A 14,718-nucleotide genomic window follows, 5' to 3' on the forward strand; every position below is an offset into this window, starting at 1 on the left:
AGCCCCTACCACAAGACTTAAATAGAAATTGAATTAGAGAACACCCAAGGTGTCATGTTTCTTCTTACAAATTTGAGTTTGTGGCCTGAGAGCTGTACTGGCCTCATCTTTAATAATGTCTCTCCTTGAGTAGGAGAGAAAAGGATACAGACATAGACAGAGCACAGTGATTTGAGAGTAATTCACAGCCATTCTTCTTCATGGTGGAGCCTTAGGAAGCTACTATTACAATGTACCATTTCTACTTCTTGATAAAATTCTTTTGAGATTTCATCAAAGTCTAAAGGTGCCTCTAGAAGTCCTGTAGGTGACTGTCACCCAAACTCAGTATCACATTAGGAAAGAGTTGGCCAGGAGTAACTGACCTGACCTTTCCAAAGAAATACAAGAGAGGGGGAAATGTGTCCCCACCCCATGATATTTCGGGGAGCAGCCCCTCTAGCCTTTTGTAGTCAGGCATTTCTATTGCATGTACAGTTCTGTCCTTGTAAAGTATATGCCATTTTTCTTCATGTGGCCTGAGTATCCTAAGACCAGGACTCATGCAGATATCCAGGTCAGTTTTCTATCTTTGCACTATCTCTTTCACTGTTCATATCGGTCATTTTATCTCTTTTGCTCTTAAAATTCAGTAGTCACATCTCAGCACTCATGAATCCTGGGCCACTGCACATGCTTGCAGTTTGCCCTATAGAAGCACAAGTTCTAATCACAGATAACAAGTAAATGAGATTATGATGTTAGCTTTCTCCAGAGATAACAGCAGTCTAGGTCATAAAACTACCATATGGCAGATTTGGCAGTCTTTACTGAGAGCCATGGATTAATTATCACATAGACAGACTCTGGACCCTATTTGCAAGTGCCTCAGACCCACTGTGGCAGAGTTTGGCAACCCAGTGAAGGCTAAAGGCTATATTATGTTTGGCACAGACACGATGTGACCTTACTGTGGCCAGTTCTGTCATCTCTTAACATTTCGCTCATGATTAAGTTTATCATTCCAAATAAACACAAAATGTCAGGTCTCTGGGTCTACTTAACATAGAGAGCCAAGATAGACCTCTTTTTGATTTAAAAGGGTCCAGGCCAAGGGAATAATCTGATTAGCCCTCCCATTTGACTTTTATTAGCACTATCAGATAATATAGTGAGGGTGAAATCCTCATTCCAATTGGCTGGTTGCCACAAACCCAAAACAGAGGGTGTACTTCTCATTTCCCCCAACATCTCCAAGATTGGTCCCCCAACAACTCCTAATTGATCCTCCTGGAGTTTTGCCTTTCAGTCTGGCACCTACTAACCCTGAGTCAATTCCACCTACATTTATCCTCCATCAGTTGAAGATGCCTGCCTCCTGGGATTGCCTTCTGTTTCTACTTCCAGTGATAAGGACAGATCAGAGTGCTTATCAATCTCTCCCTATCTGAGGCTTTAGTCAATTTTCCATTTTCTCAACAGATGCCTTCCAACCATTTGACCCCAGAAAAGGGGTGCCAGCATGTTGGAATGGTCTACTTCGCAGGCATTTCTTCACTCAGCTGGAAACCACCAAGTAAGTAGACAGGGTGAAGGGGGATTGATCCTGTGTCAGCTTAGCTCTAGAGATGTTGCTGTACATGGGATGTGACTAGTTCAGATTTATATTAAGGTTACTGGACACTTCCAACAGCTCTGCCTTTAGTCCTTTCTTATGATAGCACCATGAGTAATTATGAGTCAATATTGCACAAATACAGATTCCAGGCAACCCAGCTTTAATGTAGAGCAGAAATCAAGCCTCAGCCAGCTTTGAGCTCATTCATTCATTCACTCATTTATTTATATAATAAACATTAAAATCCATGGTCTAAAACCTATCTACTTATATGATGGCTCTTGCAGATCATCCCCTCTTTTGCTTGTCCTTCAGACAAACGGCCTTCCCTTAGTGCTTTGAACACTCCCTAAATACTGTCCTTCCTTTCTCCATTCACCATCACCTGCCTACTTAACTTCTATTCATCTTTCACATTTTGGCTCAAATATCTCTTTCTCAGAAAATAAGCCAGAAACCTCCATTATGTTCCGTCACAACTAGAAAGAGAAACAACTAATGAAGAACAATAATCAGTTACAATTAATAAATTGTGTGTGATGATTTGTAAGATATCCATCTTCCTTGCTAGCATGGAAGCTCCATGAAGGTCACAGATCTCTGATGGTATAAGTGCCAATCCATAGTGCCTAGCCCAGTGTCTTTCCCAAAGAAATGCTTGATCAATATTTATTTACTGATATTTTGAGCACATACTTGTGTCACCAGGAGGACAGCCCCTGAGATGGTGAAAGAAGTGCCACTAGAGGATCTCACAGGTATGGCATGAAGGGCAAAGAAATGATGACAATACAGTAAGACACATGCTCTAACACGCGCAGATCCTGCAGTGGGATGAATTGTTGATATTTAAAGATGTAGGTTTTCAGTGACTTTTACCACAATAGTATAACCCTTACCAACACCCTCAATGGGAAGGCAGATATAAACTAGGACCACAAAAGAACCAATTTGCAATGTATTGAACTTGCAGAACACATAATACCCTGAAAGCTGACATGCTTTTGATTCTGAAGAGCTGGTCTTTGCTGAAAGGAAAAGAAGAGATTTTTCTCAGACTTCCAAATATCAAAGTCAGAGCTTGGAGGAGTGGGTGAACACAATGGTGCATAAATACACCAGAACATAGGGGCAGATCTATGAGAATGTGTATCCATATCCCCCCTGTGGCAAGGCATTTTTTTTTTAAGTGGCAGCAGGGTGGAAAGGAATTTTGGGCAAGGGTAAGGTATTAGTAGGTATCCAAGAAGAGCCTCTACCCTTCTCCTTTCACGAAGAGCAACCTTTAGTGGGAGAAGTTGGGTGTGAGATGACATCCAGATGATTTGAGGGAAATCCTGAGCCAGGAACACTTGTAACTCACTTTCTCCAGCATAGCCCAGTCAGCTGGAAGAGGAAGCCCCTCCCTTCTCAGCACAGTGCTACAGCCACATGGCACCAGAGAAACATGGCACCACACATCAGTTAGCAGGAGTTGAAGGACATTTCTCAATGCCTTGTCTGAAGGACAGTGTCACAGAGTCCTGATTGTGCTAGTGTAGTATGAGGAAACCAGTCAATAGTTCCTGAACTCCCAAGGAGCAGTGTGTACTGCTAAGATGTAAAGAAAGCAGGGATGTCAGACATGAGAAAGAGATTCCAAAAAAAGTCCCAAATTCCCTACTGGAGAAGGTAGGGAGAGCCAGGCATAGTTAAATCATTTAAAGAGTGGCTTCCAAGATAGGAAGGAAACATGGGCAACTTCTCTAGCTGATGATTGACTTTCTCTTGTGAAGTTTAAATGTACATGGCCTTGATCAAACGCTTGTGTTCTAGAAATCTGAGTCAAAAATGTTTGCCCCAGTACACAAGGTTGTCTACACAAAAAGATGGTCATCGTAACATTGTTCAAAACAGAAAAATAATAGGGTAAATATTTATTTAGGGGACTGTTAAATGCTGAAATATTATACACATGTTAAAAAATAAGATTCATTGCTATTAGCTGATATTGAAAAATCTTCAAGGTATAATTAAGTCACAACATCAGCCCTTTAATAACTGATGTCCTTAAGCAATTTATTTTACCTACTTGTGCCTGTTCCCTCATATGGAAAACAGAGATAAGAATATACCTATTTCATACAGTTGTCATGAAGACTAAATGAGTTATTACATATAAACAGCTTAAAACATAGTCAGGCACAGAGTAAACATTACATTTATGTCTTATTATTATTATGTATAAGGTTAGAAAAACTGTAATGCATTATACCTAGCAGCACCCCATTTGTGTTTAAAATATATACGTGAAATCTGCATGGCCTAAAGATTTATAACACCTTTCTGGAGGATGATGCAAGAAATTATTGACAGGATGTGTCTGGGAGTTGGAAGAGAGAGAGAGAGAGAGAGGACTGGACAGGGAAGAGGTAATTTTATCATATTCTACCCTTCTGTACTGTTTTAATATAAAACAAATCATGTGCTTTCAAAAATTTTGGAAATTGATTCTTGAAAAAAGGAATGAGCATCACTTAAAAGATAAATAACAATGGTAATAAATGATAAATAACAATGGTAGTAATAATAATTCTAATCCCATAATTTACCAGCATGGTGACCTTGGCAGGTTTTATAACTTGGGCCTCTTTTTCTTCATTTGTAAATCGAATATATTAATAGTCCTTACCTCTGGATAGCAGTGAGGAATAAATGAGATAATGCACATAAATCACTTAGCACAATGCCCAGCATATAAGAAAGCTCAAAAGTGTACAATAGTAACGATCATTTTATCATCCTCATCTTTTGTTAATCATACATAAGGACATTTTCTCCTACTAAGGGACATCTACTGAACTCCCATGAAAATGAGGAAGTGACTCAAAGAAAAGCTTCTCAGAAATTTGAGCTTCTTTTTTAAAGACACAATTCTTTGCCCCGATAATCCTGGACGATGGACAGAGAATTTATCTGCTTTAAAAAAGAATAGTCAATAAAATATCCAATTACTATCTTCCAGGCATTTTGAAGCCCAGAAATCCTGGCAAATGAATTTACCTACATAAAATAGAACTCGAACTCCCAACAAAAACAAAACAAAACAAAAGCAATTACTTTCTCTGCTTAAAAACAAAAACAAAACCCACATCCCTGGATTTTGATGAGATGATATCATCGAGCAGCCATCATTCATTAAGAATCAGCAATGCAAAGTAGAAAATTAAGTCATGGTAGGGATATAGGACAAGGATACAATTAACACTGACGGGTGCTTGGATTTTTTAAAACTGAGATGAGGAAAACCACATAAAACTACAGCGTAATGTAAAACATTCTCCTGAGCTGGCAGGAAGTGGACTGTGCGACCCACGGGGTCTCCGTTCCAACTCTAATTGCTATTATTCTCTGAGATGTGATATCTTAATCAGAAACAATAGCTTGTCTAATTGACTAAGGTTGGGGGAGACCCGCTACCTCTCACAGATATCTGAACAGTGAGCTCAGTAAATGAGTAATGCGGTGAAATTAAGAAAGGACAATTCAGATGGTGAGATCAATCAGATTATGGAACAAACGAGCAGAGTTCTAGGAGCTTCTTTCTTCACTGGAAGTATTTAAGACTAGAAAGGTGACACCCAAAATATCCTCTGCAGAATTGTGTTTTATTTGTGATATTGGAGAATCTATTTTTTGTTTCAAAATAATATTGAAAAAAAAAATAATAATATTGAATAATTACTCACATGTATGATATGTCTTTCAAGAAGCTTAGAGAGTATTCACATATATTATCTCTATATCTCTGGCTAACATAAAAAAATAGAATTTACTAAAACCACAGTTTTTCAGATGTGGAATCAAAGACCAAAAAATGATCTCTAATTGGTGATATACCAGGAAATAATAAATATAAGATAGGAAGTATCCTCCTTGCCAGACAATAATCCTGGATGCCAAATCCTAATGTCCCCAAACATATATTAGGAATATTTCTACATAAACAACATAGTATAGCTATTTTAACTTAAACATTTTGCTGACATGTTTCTAAACAAAAGGGGGGATTTTTTTGTCTGAAAGTCCATTTTGTTAGAGAGTGTTTATGCAGTTGGAATACACTTTTTCAATAAGTTTAACTGCAAAGTTAGAATGCAGTCTGAAAGCAAAGGATGCTGAGCTGATTGCCAAAAGATCTGCCCCTTCTTACCTGGCTATGTGATTTTGTTAGAAAGTCACTAAACCCCTCTGGAATGAAATTTCCTTAATATTTCCACTGGCTATGACTCCTTTTTTGCTTACCCCTTTCTCTTTCATCCCAAGAGATCCAAACTTATCTGTCACACATTGTTTATTGCAGAATGGACCTACTACCCCTCACCCATTATTTAATTATTACAGTTATTGGTTCATCAATTGCCAATAAGAAGTTTTGATTATAAGATAACCATTATTATGTAATTGAACTAAAATTTGATTTTCTCACTTATTTGAGTAAATGTTCCAGTACTCTGAAACATTTGAATCAGCCCATGCCTTTCCATTCCTCTCTACAGGGGCTTCAACATGTCCAGGAACTACAAGTTGGGTATCACTAGACAAGGTTCCTCAAACTCCAAAGAGCAAGGAGAATACTCAAGTAAACACTTTGATTTCTATTTTTTAATTAAAAGTGCTTTTAAATTTTTCAAATTTATAAGTAAAAGCACCATAAAGCTGAGAATGAGCTGGGGGCTAGCATCTTTTTGACTTTTGCCTTAATCTATATAGTTTCCAATATCCTTCCCAATGCGAATATTTGATTATTTTATGCGGGCAACAATAGTGAAATCTTTTTCAACATATTCTTCCCCTGAAAAACCAATATGTGAAACAGATTAACTCATATCTTCATAAATCCCAGCATATCAAATGCATCCTACTTCATATAAACTTGTGTAGAACTAAATGACAGTTGGTTACAGTTTGATTCATTTGCATATTAGCATGCTTTATAAAAAATTAAGGATTGATCTATTTTGCTATTGAGTTTAATTTTATATTTTGAAATTACAATTTGTATTTTCAAGATGCAAACGTTTTCATGGGATCTCACAAAATTTCTGGTGCCTAATTCATTGGTTTATGTTGTCAAAATGATGAAATGACTTTATGCAAAGCACATAAAAGGTCTATCTCATCCTTCTAGTGAGGATCTACTATGCATCAGGAATTCTGCCAGGTAATTTTATCTGTTACCTTATTTTAACCTCACATAACCCCTTCTGATTTGCTAATAAGGAAACCCAATCTCAATGAAATAAAATGACTTGCCAGAATTGCACACTGTTGTCTGTCGGCCACTGCAGATCCACTCTTCATGTTCTCCATGCTTCTGTGTCCTGGGAAGCTATGCAGCACTCACTATGGCAAAGGGTACCCTGGCACTCCAGCTTCTAGGCAGGTTTGGCAATGAAGATGCCTGTCAGGAAACTAGAAAGAAGGAGGAAAGAGTGAGCTCAGGATATTTGTGACCTTGGCGTCACAAAAAGCTGACAGGGACCCTCAACCTAGGGTGTCCCTTTCCACATAACCCTTTGGGTCTTGCCACTTCAGGCATAGCGGTAGTAAGAGAACTCTTCAGTAACTTGCAGATACCCCACTATCCCTGGTGGTCTCCCTATAAACTGCCCACAACTTTTTAAATAGTACCTTTATTAAACTGTCCTCAAAAACATGTGTTTTGTGGGTACCATTGACTTCCTGCCAGGCCTGGAAAGTTTAAGGGACCAATCAGAGATTCCAGCTCAGGTCTTGATAACTCAGACCTTCACAAATACTCTTTATCAACCCATGCAGCTTCCCAAATATCTTCTTAGAAAGACTAACCATATGATATTATGGTAGCCTGTTTTATAATGCGGGGAAATATTTTTAAAAAATGAAGGTTGTTTCCTGTTGTATGATGTCTTCCTCATTTATATCAAATAGCATTTTATTGAGAGCCATCTAGTGCCTTTGAACTGTTCAGAAGAAAAATACCTGGTAAAACCAACTATTAATATTATATTGCTTATGCTTAGTGATAAAAGCCCCAGGCATATAAGGCTACTATAGGATAAAACAATTTCAGCAGGAAGAAATCTTTAGTAAACAGATTCTACTACAAAGGGATTTGTTTTGCATACAAAAAAACAGCTTAGTGGAATTCAAAAAGGTGTTACAGTGTAATGCAAAGAACACAAGGTTATCTGTACATTGACAATGGAATATTCTGTTTCCTGTGGCATAGTCAATGGGATCATTAAATGCACAGGTGGCCACGTGGAACTGCTTTGGGCATACCTCAACATTTGGTTTAATAGACAATATAAAATAATTTTTCTAAATACCAATAATATTCCCTTTTATTGTTTTTATTCACATAGTTCATTTTATATACTAAATAGCTCTCTAGGCAGTTTTGGGTCTCAACTTACTTTTCTGTAAAAATCATGATGAGATTAATTACAGGAAGAACAAGTACTTTTACTCAGCACTTACTATGTACCAGGTCCATGCTTAGCAGTTTATATACATTTTCTCAATGTGCTTATTTTAATATTTACAACAAATTATTTTAGTATAGTTTAATATTCCCCAGTCACAGGTGAGAATACTGGACCCGGTATGTTTATGTATCTTGCCCTAGGTCACACAGCCAGTAGATAATGGAACTGAGACTTGAACCCACTGCAAAGCCAGCATGCAACTTATATCCAGTGGTAAAAAATCCAATGTGAACTGAGATGAGACAGGCACCCAAAATTAACGGAGCTGTCTGGGGGCACTAAAGGCCAGGAAGACTTGATAAACTGGGAAGGAAATGCCCTACCTAAAGGGACATTCTCTGTCCAGCTCCAGCTCCAGCTGATCTGTCATCTCCATAGAGAGTGAGTACAAAGTGTCACCACACCTTTTGGTTTTTCAAAAGCAGAAAGTTATTATTATTTTTAAATATCAGTCTCCTAATTTTTAAAGGCTAGCAATAAGTCATCAAAAGGTGTTCAAACTAAACTTGTGGGCCTCTGGTCTGTGCTTTTCTCTAAGTTTCCTTGATAATACAAAATGGTAGCTCAGCCTATCTCTAAGATCCATTTATAATCATCCTGTCGACTTTAGTTAGAGGTCTGGAACACTGTGCATCCTCAAGTTAATTATTGTGAGGGTGACCAACCCATCCTTGTTTGCCAACTGGGTCTGTATCACCTGGTTACAGCAAATAGCTGGTATCTGGCATCTCCCAAACTCTAGAAGGTCAAATCATCTGATCTTTAGAATGTACCCTTTCTTGGGAATTTTGTTATCCTTGGAGGTGCTAATTTGCTAATGCTTTTGTGTCTCCCCTTCAAAAATTAAACTGTCTCAGATGCCAGGGTATTATATTCCCTAGGACAGTCCCCCCCCAAAAGCAAGTTTCTAAGCAACTATCTACAGTGAAGAAGAGAGGGCACCGGAAGGCAAGGGGACATTCCAGAGAAAGCTTCTGGTTGTTATTTGTCAGAGAATCCTAATTCAAATCCAAATGGGAACTCGCCATTATCGGGGACTTACACAGCTCCAGGTAAACAGCTAATGAGCAGGCTGCCAGTTCCATTTTTATCAAGAGCCCTCCGAGACTCAACTGTGCCATTTCATAAAATATGCAGATGATAGTGTGGGGAGAAGAGCAAAGGCTTTGAAAATGATTCACACAACCTAAAAATGATGTTGAAAAGGGAGGAATTAAATATTCACAAAGTGAGAGAAATTAAGGCATATTAACTGTTAGAATGTGGAAATGAAATGACTAACATGCACAGGGTTGATGAGAACTGGATGATTACAGATCTGTCAAAAGTTTTTAATTCTGACACTGTGTGATATGGAGGTGCTAGTTGGCTGGTGAGGGCAAAAAATTAGGTATGGGACAAGCCTCATGATGTTGACAGATCAGAGTCAAAGGGAGGAAGACACAATGGTGATTAACATTAGGCTCCATTCTGTGCTGAGAGTGAACTCCAGGCTCACAAAATGAATGCTAATTAGGAGCACAAAACAGAATTTAAGTTGGCTGGACACTTGATGCTGAATGTAAGCTCCTAAGTCCATAATCAGAAAGGCAAGAGAAGCCTAAAGGCTGGAGAGACTGAATTTGGTGAGGTCATTGTACCCTCCACATTTAGGGGATGGAAAGCCAAATCATGGCCCATCCAAACTAGAATTAGCAGTAATTATTATATAATACGTAATGATGGGATTTAAATGGCTAACACATTTTCTCTGCTGAGATCATTTAGATGCGATTCATACAAATGATTAAATTAATAGATCTTCCTCTTTTCAGACTGCCAGGCAGCTTCAGCAAGATATTTCAACAGAGACTAATCCTAGTGGAATCATATGAGCAGAGAGATTTAGGGAAATTGCAGGAGGAATTGGTTTAGTGTGTAAGAGTAGGCCAGGGTTTAAAAGAATTCACAAATTCACCTCAGGGATGAAGATATAGTTCTTAGCCCTTGCTTTTCTTTTCTTTTTTTTTTTAATCCACCTATATTTTTAAAAGGGGCTTTCAAGGGTGAGGATATGAAATAAACCTCCCCAAAAGAGGGACACAACACCAAAGGATTATAAATATTCAGAGATGAAATCACTTTCTTTGCATCTAAGATGCAGTTGCTTTTTAAAGAAAGAAATTGATAAATATAAAAGTATATTTCAAATAATGGGAAGAGATTACTCAGATTTAAAAATTATTACCAACAGGAAACAATTTAAAAAATGATAGTATTTTCATGTGAGGTATTCATAATATCAGTGTAGCGTCCTGAATTTTCAAATTAAAATGAAGAAAGAGAGGAGAAATAAAATGCAAACAAAAAGAAAAGCCCAAAGCCATTTTGGTAAAGCACTGCTTTCCTGCTTACACCCAGACATTGTGGTTGGATTGGGGAATGCTGTTTTGTTTTTTTTTTTAACTCCCACATAAGTGTAAAGCAGTTATTGGGGTCATGAGGAACTGCCAGGGATCCACTGTTTTCTGAGTGTAGAGTCCCATCAGCTGCGCTGCCTATGAGCAAATTAACAGCACTTGGGGAGGAAGCCTACAGAAAGAGACTCACGCATGCAATAATTAACATATCCTTGGTACCTCCATGGCATCCTGAGATGAAAATAATAATCATTCACAGCTGTGATCGCCTCAAAATCTCCTATTTTATGGCTTTGACAAATCCATGAATAATGCCATTTACTATAATGTGCAACATAGCAGAAAGAATATTTTCATAGTATGGCTGTTACAACTAGAACACATTGTAAAACCCATGCTGAAGCTTAGCTGCAGCATTTCTGATGAAAAAGAATGTGATGCAATCCCACTTCTAGCCCATGTTTTACTGAGAACCTACTATGAACTAGAATTTCTTCCATTCATTCGTTCATTGAGACTTACAATGACCCTATGAGGGAAGTAATATTGTAACCTCCATTTTATAAATGGAGCAATTGAGGATTGGAAGGTAAAGGTCAAACTGCTAAGAAATAGAGAAAGGATATGAACCTCTCTCTGCTTTTCATGCTCTTTCCAGAGCATCGAATGCGAAAGGAACTCTAAATATCACTGTGACATTGGTTTCCACAGTGCTCTTGCCTTTCCTGGTCTCTGGAGGATCACCTTGGCAATTAATTCATTTACAGGATTCATTCAGTGTTTTTTTTTTTTCCTCCTCTGCTTCATCACTTACATCACCCTTCTTTTTCACTTTTCTTACCCTTGAGTTGAGAACTCAGCTCAAGTTCATGACCTTGTCAATTCATTCTCCACAGTGAAATCAGAGTGAGAGGTTTCCCATGTAAACCGAGTCGGGGCGCTCCCCTGCCTTAAAGTCTTCACATTTTTTTTCTCATTGCATTTAGGATAAAGATGCACAATACCTTGCCTACAGGGTCCCAGATAATCTTGTACATCCTCTGCCTACCAGCTTCATTTGTATCCTTTCTTCCAGGTCTCGTATTAACATCCAGCAAAAAGGAGATCTCTATGTTTCTCAAAGCTGCTGATTTTATTCCAATCTCAAGCTATTTGACATGCTGAGAAATCTCTACCACTCCCATCCCCCCATATCTTGGCTGGGTCCTTCTCATCTGCTGGGCTTCCTTCCTCAGCAATTGCCACCCCTAACTCCCTAGTCTAATGGGAGTTTGTACATCTGCTTCCTAGCAATTGTCACATTATACATAAATGGTTGTTTGTATGACCGTTGGTGTACTTATATCTGGTCTCCACCGTAGATTTTAAGTTCCATATGGCAGAGACCATGTTCTCAGTGTCAGGCACATAGAAAGTGTTCCGTGAATATATGTTGAGTGAATGCAAAAAGGCAAGACTGCATATAGCATTTCCATTGTGAATGAAAAAAGGAAGGAGCAAAGGAAAGACTGCATATAGCACTTCCATTTTCAGCCAGACTCATTTCCTCCTGCGCCTTCTCCATTGTCTAACTCAGCACACCCAGAAGCCGGTCCTTGCTGACATTCACTCCACTTGGCAACAATCAGGAACTATTGCATCAGGAGCACGGTTGTTTTGTCAGGATAGGGAGGGCTGAATTTATGCCCTCAGAGAATCATCTGGCTGCATGAGCTCCGACTCCCCTAGGCAAAAGGAATACAGGCTCCCATAACATCTACTACACATCTCTTCATGCACCTAATGTCCTGCTGTAATTGCTTGTTTGTGTGGCTGGCTCCCTCATCAGGCAGCAGGTTCCCCAGGGCAAGGACATTCCCAGGTTGATACCTGAGTACCATCCAGCACAGGACTGGAGGATGCATTACGTACTGAGTAAATGGCTTTAGAAAATTTTTTTCATTAACTACTGACTCATTGGGTAAAATGAAAAGAAAATGAGTAAAATAACTAGGGTAATCTATAAATAGTAAGTTAATTAAATAAGTGAAAGAGTGGGGAAAAAATCACACATACAATTTTTCCCTTAAGTGTAGTACCTATCCACAATTTTAAGATCTAGACTAATATTTCATTAGACTAATATTTCATTAGTCTAGATAATGAAAGCTAAGTAATGAAGATATAAACATTAGAAAAATATAACTTGGACACAAAACTCTTGATATTTTGGACAATTAGATTTAAATAAAAATATTAAGCAAATATAATATTATTACAGAAATACTTGAATATGGCAAAAATCATGAAATTGGCATGGTAAGGGAGAGAGCAAACATAAGGAAAGGAGTATATGACAGCTGAGAGATGTGCTTTTCCTCGGCTGACTCAGGACCAGGAAGACCCTGGGAGTGACTTTTGTCTTTTATCTGCATCCTGCATTTTATCAGCCAAAGTAAGTGTGGTGGGCTCTCTGGTCACCCATTCAGAGATGATGTCCTCGTGCATCTACAGGTGACTCACAGAAAGGGAAAATGCCCCATCTTACTCCATTGAAAACAAGGGCATCTCTCTGAGCTTTTACCTCCAAAAACAAATTAGGAGGTGAAACTGATGGGGTCTTATTTGCTCAGGGACAACTCTGCTTATAGTGGATTGTTCAGACTGCCCATGTAGGAGGAGATGAAAAACAAGGCGGCTACTCAGTAACCACCATGACCTTGGAATGAGGGGAGAGAGTGAGCTCACGGTCACTCAGGAAAGATACATGAATCTCATTTTATGATTCTCACTTCCCCATGTAATAGTGCCATTTTGCACATGACCATTCAATAATGTATCAACTCACCTCTCTTTCCAAATTTTTTTCTTTTTCCTATACCTCTTCCTCCACCTGAAATGCTCTTCCTAATGCTTTTTGTGCAAATCTTAAGTCTGAATTCTGATTCAGCTACTTATTAGCTGTGGGCCATAAGGCACCTTACCTGCTCTAAGCCTCTCTTTCCTCCACATGCCAGGTAAAGATAATCATAGCACCTAACTCACTGGGGCATTGTGAAGAGTAAATGAAGTAATTGCTTTTATTGCCTGTGGAGCACCATGCTGGTATGTGTTAACTAGCACTCAGCTTATAATGACTTTTATTTTGGAAATGAATTTGTGCTCAATCTAGATTTTCAGGAGTGTAAAATGATATATTTATTTTTTTATGTCTAAACTGAATTTCACTGCCAGGCCTTTGCTCACCTGGAGGCAGAAACTCAATCTCAATCAATTTTAGGTCTCACTTTCTGAGGTTACAACCCTACTTTTCTTTCTTTTTTTTTTTTTAAATGAAAACAGAAAAAAAATTCATACATACCATACTCCTTACCCCTTCCTTTCATTGATCCCTAGCATTTCAAACTAAATTTATTTTAACATTTGTTCCCCCTATTATTTCTTTTTATTCCGTATGTTCTACTCATGTGTTAACAAGGTTGAGCATCAGACACAAGGTTTTCACAATCACACAGTCACATTGTGAAAGCTATATCACTGTACAATCATCTTCAAGAAATATGGCTCCTGGAACAGAGCTCTACATCTTCAGGCAGTTCCCTCCAGCCTCTCCATTATATCTTGAACAACAAGGTGATATCTACTTAATGCGTAAGAATAACCTCCAGGATAACCTCTGGACTCTGTTTGGAATCTCTCAGCCATTGACACTTTGTCTCATTTCACTTTTCCCCCTTTTGGTCGAGAAGGTTTTCTCAATCCCTTGATGCTGAGTCTCAGCTCATTCTAGGATTTCTGTCCCACATTGCCAGGAAGTCAACCACACTTTTCTTGAGGTTGAGTCTTAAGTTCCAGAGACTGAGTTTCTGACCACTGGTCCTTGTTTTGCTCTAGCCCTTGTTTTGTTTTGGCCATTGGCCTTTATATTATGCTATGGTGATATACAATGATATTTCTTCATCCTTATTAAGTCTTGGCCATGAGCATTAAAGCCACTCATTCTTCATCACAAATCGCAAGGTCCCTCCAGCAATCTCTGCCACATGCAAACCATGTTTGGATGGAAGGAACTTTCCAATTCTTTCCACCTCACAGTAGAGTAAGTGAAAGCTCTGTAGGGCTTGCCTTAGAACTTTCTGCCTAGCATCCTGTAGTAGTCAGGATTTGCTGGCAGAGATTTAATACTGGTTGAGTGGCTTAAAAATTATTGGAAGAACTGCAGGAGCACCTT

General features: G+C 38.6%; 1 long non-coding RNA gene across 7 annotated transcripts in view; it reads right to left on the bottom strand.

The window, feature by feature from the left end:
• Positions 1–6,692: 6,692 nt before the first annotated feature.
• LOC143644593 (uncharacterized) overlaps positions 6,693–14,718 on the bottom strand; it is a 369,167-nt gene continuing 361,141 nt past the window's right edge. For 6 of the 7 annotated variants that reach the window (XR_013156775.1, XR_013156779.1, XR_013156774.1 and 3 more), the window contains one exon: positions 6,693–7,051. This is a non-coding gene — a long non-coding RNA (uncharacterized LOC143644593). The remainder of the gene's footprint in view (positions 7,052–14,718) is intronic. The other variant, XR_013156778.1, reaches the window with a different exon arrangement.

Source organism: Tamandua tetradactyla, chromosome 1, assembly GCF_023851605.1.
Source record: "Tamandua tetradactyla isolate mTamTet1 chromosome 1, mTamTet1.pri, whole genome shotgun sequence".
NCBI classification, from domain to species: Eukaryota; Metazoa; Chordata; class Mammalia; order Pilosa; family Myrmecophagidae; genus Tamandua; species Tamandua tetradactyla.